We start from the raw sequence: 7,539 nt of genomic DNA, 5'->3' as shown, positions 1-7,539 counted from the left end.
AAACCTTGTGGGTTTAGCTTTCTCATTGTCAGATCGCTTGTCTGAAGATTTATAAAACTTTTTCCTTATTGTTTTGCTATTTAAACATATTTTTTTCTAAAATATCAATAATGTGAGGGGTGTGCAGAGATTACTGAAAAAAACCCGTATCTGATTTATGCCTGTCCAAATGTCCAAAAGCATGCAGCCATATATCAGGGCTCATTGGTGAGATGAAACTTGCATGTTTTTTGATAAGAATGAAGMAAGTTATCAGGTGGGGAAGCATGGATATGGGGGTTGAGTCTGCTGCTTCACTCCAAGGTGGGGCATTGAACAGAGCTGAGCCCAAGCATGAATGAGCAGGAGCAGAGGGAAAAGGGCTGCAAGCATGGCCATGTTTCCCTGCCCAGCACTCTCCTGCTCCTAAAACAACTCCTATGCTTTATCCAAAGCATRTGACACCAACAAGATAGGAGGTGATGAGCAATAGGCTGTGAGCAAGGTTGCTGCTTGTGTGTGAAGGTAGTGGCAATTGTTGGAAATTTCTCCACCAGTATTGATGTGATCTCACCAGTGTCGCATAACAAAGTACATTCTTGTCCCCAACCTCTGCTCCACTATTTGTATACTGACAGTGACTTTCACCTCACCATCACTCTGGAAGCTCATGCTCAGTTGCTAATTCTGTGTGGTTCTCACTGAGTCCCCGTTTCATATGCAATATTTAATTTCACAGGCATGGTCCAGATGCTTTTGCCTAGAGATACTTGGCAATTAAAAAGATCATTTGTTTGAKAGGGCCCAGACTGACAAGTTAGATGTCTTCATCATTATTAGCTGCTATTCTGACAATCTATGTGTCATCCACACATTTTACCAACAGTGATATTGTGTATTATCAGAGAGCATTAATAAAACATTATTGAATTAATCCCTGTACAGGGATCATCCTGTTCGAACATTCCTCACTTCAACATAACTCTCCATTGACAGCTGCATTTGGATATCTGCCAATTAGTGAATTCTTAATCCATTTAATGTGTTTTCTACTGGTGTATAAGAGACTAATTTTGTAATAAGACTCACATGTGACACTAAGTCAAACACTTCATGAAAGGCAGACTTTACCAATTGCTTTTGTCAAACAAGTCAGAAATATCAGAAAAGAAAACTGTAGCTACAGTCATCTTGAAGACTGAGTTACAGAATCTRAATCAAAATATCTTTTAAAGAGAAAAGTACTTAGGGCTAATTTCACTGAGGGAATTTAGAGCTATGAACATGACCTGTAATTCAGGTGTAGTATACTTTCAGGTAAGTTCATGAAAAGTGAGTCAGTGTGAAGTGTGGCATCTCCAGGGGAAAGAATGAAGAGATCTCTTGCTCTTCTCTTTCTGCTGATTTCCTTCCTGAATATGTTGCTCCTCAAATGATTTATCACGGGTTGGGAGAGAGGCCTTAGAACACCACATTGTTGAAAAAAAAGGAGTGGGATCTTGAGTGGTTGTGCAGACTCTCTGTTCCAGACATACTTTAAAAAAACTCTGGCTTTTCCTTGTCTTCTGAGAGAAAGATAACAGAACAGGAGCAGACAATTAACTTTCCTCATGGAAAGAGGTGCAAAACAAGATAAAATACCTAAATTATTCCCTCCTCTCCTTCCTTCCATCTATTTCTAAATGATTGGTTTCGAAGTCTACCAATTCTGCCCTTGTGCAATCCCTTTTTGGTTACCTGGAAGGTTATCTTTACAGGCTCCTATGCATCACTGTGCATGTGCAGAACCCCACACAAGCCAGGCCAATGTAGGTTTCCACTGGTCAAGCTGTCATTTGCCATTTGTCATTTTGTCATACTGGGACTTTGCTGGCTTTGATACACTTTAAATCTTCAAAGGGAGCAAACATTGTGTTGCATTTAGCTGGTCTTTCCCTTCCCAACCCTGCTGCCAGAAGTGAAAATAATGAACTCTGGGATCTTCAGCCTAAGGAGAGGCTTTTGGTGCACTCATATTTTCATGCCTGCACCATTTGGTAATAGAAGGAAAATCTACCTTGAAAGTGTAGTATGAAATAATTCAAAATAATATCACATTAAACATTTTTTTAACTTGTCTTACTTTAACCTGTGCCTACAAACTGAGAAGAGAAGCTGCAGCAATCCTATAAATTTTAATAAGCCAGAAACAACTCTTAGGATATTCCATAYGAATAGTGATATTATGCAAAATAACCCCACACAAGAAAAAACATATAGACTTTTGGGAACCATAACATTCTGTCTTTCCAGATCTATCCTGACATCTATATCACAATTTTAAAATGCTATAATTCCCCTGTATACGCATCAGTCAGTTTTATGATCTTTAGGGTWATTTAATTGTGAAGGTGTTCAAAGATTTAGTGTTACTGTCATCAGCCATTCCTTCAGGTAATCAATGTTACTAGAGAAGATGAGAGGAAATGGATTTAAATATCATGATGTTGACAAAGTGGAGAAATGGTCAGAAATAAACTAGGTTGCAGTTCAATAAACATGAGAACAAACACTGTACTTATAGCAAAAAAAAAAAAAAAAAAATAAACTAGGTTGCAGTTCAATAAACATGAGAACAAACACTGTACTTATAGCAAAAAAAAAAAAAAAAAAAAAAAAAAAAAAAAAAAAAAAAAAAAAAAAAAAAAAATAAAAAAGAGCACAAGACAGGAAAAAAGCAACAAGATAGAAGTTTCCAAGGAAAGGATCAAGAGATGTGTTATGGATACATACATGGACCAAGGTCAAGAGTCCAGCAGTGTCTGYTTCTGAAAGGAAAYTACATTTCATGCTTAGGAATAGACTWTAAGGTCTATTCCTTGTAGAGGAATGCCACCTCTCCTGACCCTGCCTGCACTTCTGGCACTTGGGATTAGGAGCTTAGTAAAGTAGACTGACATCTGCAACATCATATTTTAGAATACCTTAGTATGACTTCCAAGTTTTATTCAAAAATCTCTGGACCTATTATTACTTGTGCTATACAAATCATCCTGTGAAAAAAGCCTTTCAGAGTTTAATTGTACATCTCATAAAACTTGCTTTCTTCTGTTGATGTTAAATCTGCTGCCTATAGTTTCATTGTTTGTCCTTTATCTTCTATTTTATGAAAAAATATACCATTGTTCCTATTCWTGTTTTCCATGACTTTTTTATTAATTTAAAAAATAATTTTATAAATGTTGATTATGTCTTTATAAATTTTAAGAGGAGTCCTACTCTATGCAATTTGTCCTCAAGGACCATCATGTATTTCTGATAATCCTCGACAAATATTGTCTCATTTATCAGTGTTCTAATTCTACTTTATCATTTTCTGATATCTGCTTTGTGATTTCCACATAGTGTCTAGTGCTGCACACAGCATGAGAGACATAAATGCACAAAGTTTTTTTCAATGGCAGTTTCCTCCCCTTTTCCTTATTTTATAGTTCCACATATTCTAATCATTTTTGTAACTGTTACTGAGTATTGGGTTTAACATTTTCAAARAATTGTTCACAGGATCTCCACAGTCTCATTTCTGAGTCATAAAATCTTATTGAAAGCTGCTGCCGTACATATAGAAGTACAGTTGCTTATCTTCATGGGATTTATTTTACATTTATTGACTGTTTTCTCCTGAATTCTTTTCATGCTTTGCTATGAGACTTTAGCTATTTTCAGGCAGTTTAGCTGTGACTAACATGAATGTGGGTGCTCATACTGCATCCTAAGTATTATCTTATCCCTCATTTAGAAGTGGGGCTGTACACCTCTATCAGTGGTTTGCCTGTGTGCAGAGCCACTCACAATATAAGTAGCTATGGGCACAGATACGAGAATTCTGATTACCCAGCTGACACTTATGCACATAAATCAGGCATCCACAAATGTCTATATTTACCTGTCACCAAAATTCTGGTMCCCAGTAAAAGAAATGTCATCCTAGTTTAAAACATGACTTACTGCTGAACAAGCATTATGTGTATGTAGCCACTCCATAAATCCCAAAAAACTGAGAGAAAAGTCAGTTATAATCTCTGCATATTGGTGCTGTTAATGTTAAATTCTTTTCAAAAATGTAACAGATTGCTGCAAAAAGAAGTCTGTAAACTGATTAATAAAAACACCAATATCATGGCCTGGACTTTGAATAATTTTTAGACAAGACTGAACTGTAAAAAAAAAAAAAAAGAAAAAAACAACAGGCAGTGCTGTTTTGTGTTCTTTGTGGACAGCTGTGATTTTCCCTTTGTTCAATTTTATAACTATGATAGAGTTACTATAGAGCCTTCACCCGAAATGTTAAAGGTAAACAGAAAACTGGGAAAATAATTTTCAAAATGTAGTGTGCCCAATTAGGCATGAGTGAGCTGAATGCCYGACTGCACACCCAATTGGCACATTAAATTTGTCATGGTTTCTTATTCAGTTTGGGTAATTGTGCATGCAAATGAACAGGTAGACATATAACCTGTAATTTCCATAAGTAATTGACATATTTGCATGTGTAATTACTTTCTTTGTAACTGAAACTGAAATTTTGACTATCTTAATGTTCATCAGGAGCATGAGCTTTGATCCTTTCAACAGGGAATGGAGTTCAATGATCCACTGACAAATTGAGTTCACCTCAGAAAAGTGGGGAATTATCTCMCCAACCTAGATTACCTTAAATTCCTTGCTGACTTAGGAAGGAGGGGTATCAGACTCCATCAGCAGTGATACATGTCAAAATCCTAGCTAAATACAAGCAGAAAGATTCTAGGTACAAAAAAAAAATATTCTTAGCAACCACTATGTCACTAAAGCTTTTTTTTTTTTGAGAAAGAATAAAAATGGGAATAGTTGGTCAACTCATCAAAGCTTTCTAAACTAAATACCATAGATACTATATAGGCATTGCTGTGGTCATTACACTTTGAGAATGAGGTAGTCTAGGAGAGTCTCTAGAAAAGGGGGTCTTTGGGAAATATTGAAAAAATGGGATCTGGATAAGACAAAATAGAAAATCTTTTCAACAAAGTCATAGAATTTAGGTGCACGGAAGTCTGCTACATAAAATGAGAGGATAAGTTGTTTTCCAAGCTTTTGGTAGATAAAGAAACAGTGATAGGCTTTGTTTTCATCAAGAAATCAAGTTGAACATTAGGAAACACTTCCTCCTTATAAGAAAAAGTGACACTGCTAGTCATAGCTTTGAGCTGTATGAGCAGGAGTCTGCAGTGACTGTAAAATCTTAACTGCCAGAAATATTAAAAACCATTTAGCCATATGTCTTTCATRAATGACACAGGGATAATTGATCCTGCCTGACTTGGGCTAACTAATATTCTCAGGGTTTCTCCCAACTGTTCTTTATGTAATTCTGTAATTTCATGGTTGTATTTAAAATTAAGTATTCTTAGTAATTGCTTAGTCTTTCAAGAAAAGCAGAATTGAAAAATTATAAAGAGCCGGCAATATATAGTTTCACAAACATTACAGTTCCTCTCWGTCCTCTAGCCTCTTTATTTAGTTTCCAGAAAAAGAGTGGCTTAGTGGCTTAATATGCTTGTCCTTTTGGAGGGTCCCTWAGGAGAGTCTGGAGGTAATTTCAGTGTCCAAGAGAGAAACAATCATGAAGGGTTTAGTCCTTGGAAAGYTGGCTAATCCAAGCAGTCAGAGCTGTCAGGGTTGGATAATCCACAAGGTGTCTCAAGAACAAAATGRCTCTGACTTTCAGTCTATTTTTTGTCATTTCTTATCCTGACTTCAAGCTCTGAGTGTTTCTGGGAGTTGACTGTGGAAATGGTGCCAACCCCCAGACTCATATGCTGCACTTCTGATGGGATCTCCTTCTGACTCTTTGATCAGTCACTGGGAACCTGCCAACAGGTACTGAGGAGGGAACACAAGTCAGTAATCATACAGGCAGAGTCTTCCATCTGTCCTGAAATTTGTATCCACAAAAGCCATGTACAGTCTCAGGCCAAAAGCTGGAAGAACACCAAAAGTCGGAGTTTTAATAAGATAGGTATGACATATTTTAATGGTTACTTGGTTAAATTATCTTTAATAAATTGATTATTTTAAAAAAGATTTCATAAAGAAAATAATAAAGATTTGTGCTTAAAATTTATAGACCTGAAAACACCTAGAAATACACACTAGCACAACTTTACAGTGGCAATCAGTGGGAACTCCACCTTCCTCAGTCTTTCCCCACCTTTTCCACACCAGAAATAACTGGGCTAAGGGCTGTGCTTTCACACTGCTTCGGTCTGTTCTGCATCTACACCTGGTTAAGGCAGATGGGGAAGAGCGAGGAAAAGCTAAACTATAATTATAGCACAAAATACAAACCAATACCACAATTATAGCACAAAATGCAAGCCACTGGAAAGACCCTGAATTGAAGATAGAAGCCAAGCTTGCTGCATGTGAAGAAAGGAGACAAATCCTTCAGGATATGGAAGGATTGATTGACTATGCCACWATTTCAAGAAAGAGGAACATCAGCTTCTCAGATCAACACATGACACAAGGGCCTTGCATGAAACATTCATGAAAAGTCAGGAAGCYAATGCTACTGGTAAAAGTCTATATCCTCCCTTCTTGCAGTCTTGTGGGTATAATTCTAGATTCACTACCTTCAACTCTGGTGAATAAGACTCTGCTTAGTCTAACAGCCTGGTGCTGGGGAGTGAGAAGAGTTGGAGTGGAAGCAGCAAGCAGAGGGGATGGGCTCTGACAGAGGCAGTGGGTGAGCACGGGTTAAGGTGTGCTGGCAGYGTGGAGGAATCCCTCTCCATCCAGTTCCTGGCAACTTGCTCCAGCAGCTGGCATCCAGGGACCAGGCTGCCACACATGGCAGGGAGTGGTGATGAAGTTGACATTAGCAGCCTCTGAGTCTGCAGAAAGGGGTTTCTGTAGAAGTGATAAAGAGGAACTCTGCTGGAGTTAGGCGGCAGTAAACACCTGTCAGCCTGGTACCTTAGGTGGGCTCCCAGAGCCGGACCTGCTGAGCAGCCCATGGCACATGCTGGGAGCAGCCACCTCTGAGAAGGATGTGAGTCMGTGAGAAGGAAATCAGTGATGCTCTGCAGAGGTTTGCCTTACTGAATGTTGTGGCACAGTCAGTGTGTTAGTGTGACTGCTGATCACCCAGTGATGGCTGTGTAGCAGAACCTGGCACAAGCTGGGTTTCTGTACTGGAAGCTTGGCTGTGGCTGCTGCTTCCTTTGGAGAGGGAAAGGGAGGATGATGTATTTTCCATTTATATGGACAATACAAAAGATGGTTGGTCTTCGCAAATTCAGGCTCAAAGTCACAGCCACATTATTCTARCTTTTTTTAAAACCCTAAGGATCTCTGTGCTATTAAATAATCAGGCGTACATTCACACAAGTGCTCTCTTCAAAACATGAAACAAAGGTAACTGATGCTGAAACTCAGTTGCGTAATTTCTGTAAGAGAGAGATAATTTTATCTAGTWTGTGAATTCTGCCGTAAGAGCCGTTTACTGCTATCAGGATTTTTCCTTGTAAGTGCCTCTCT

The sequence above is a fragment of the Malurus melanocephalus genome, unplaced genomic scaffold (assembly GCF_030028575.1).
Source record: "Malurus melanocephalus ecotype Western Australia unplaced genomic scaffold, MMel_1.1 scaffold_29, whole genome shotgun sequence".
NCBI classification, from domain to species: Eukaryota; Metazoa; Chordata; class Aves; order Passeriformes; family Maluridae; genus Malurus; species Malurus melanocephalus.
Note: the sequence above shows the minus strand (reverse complement) of the source record.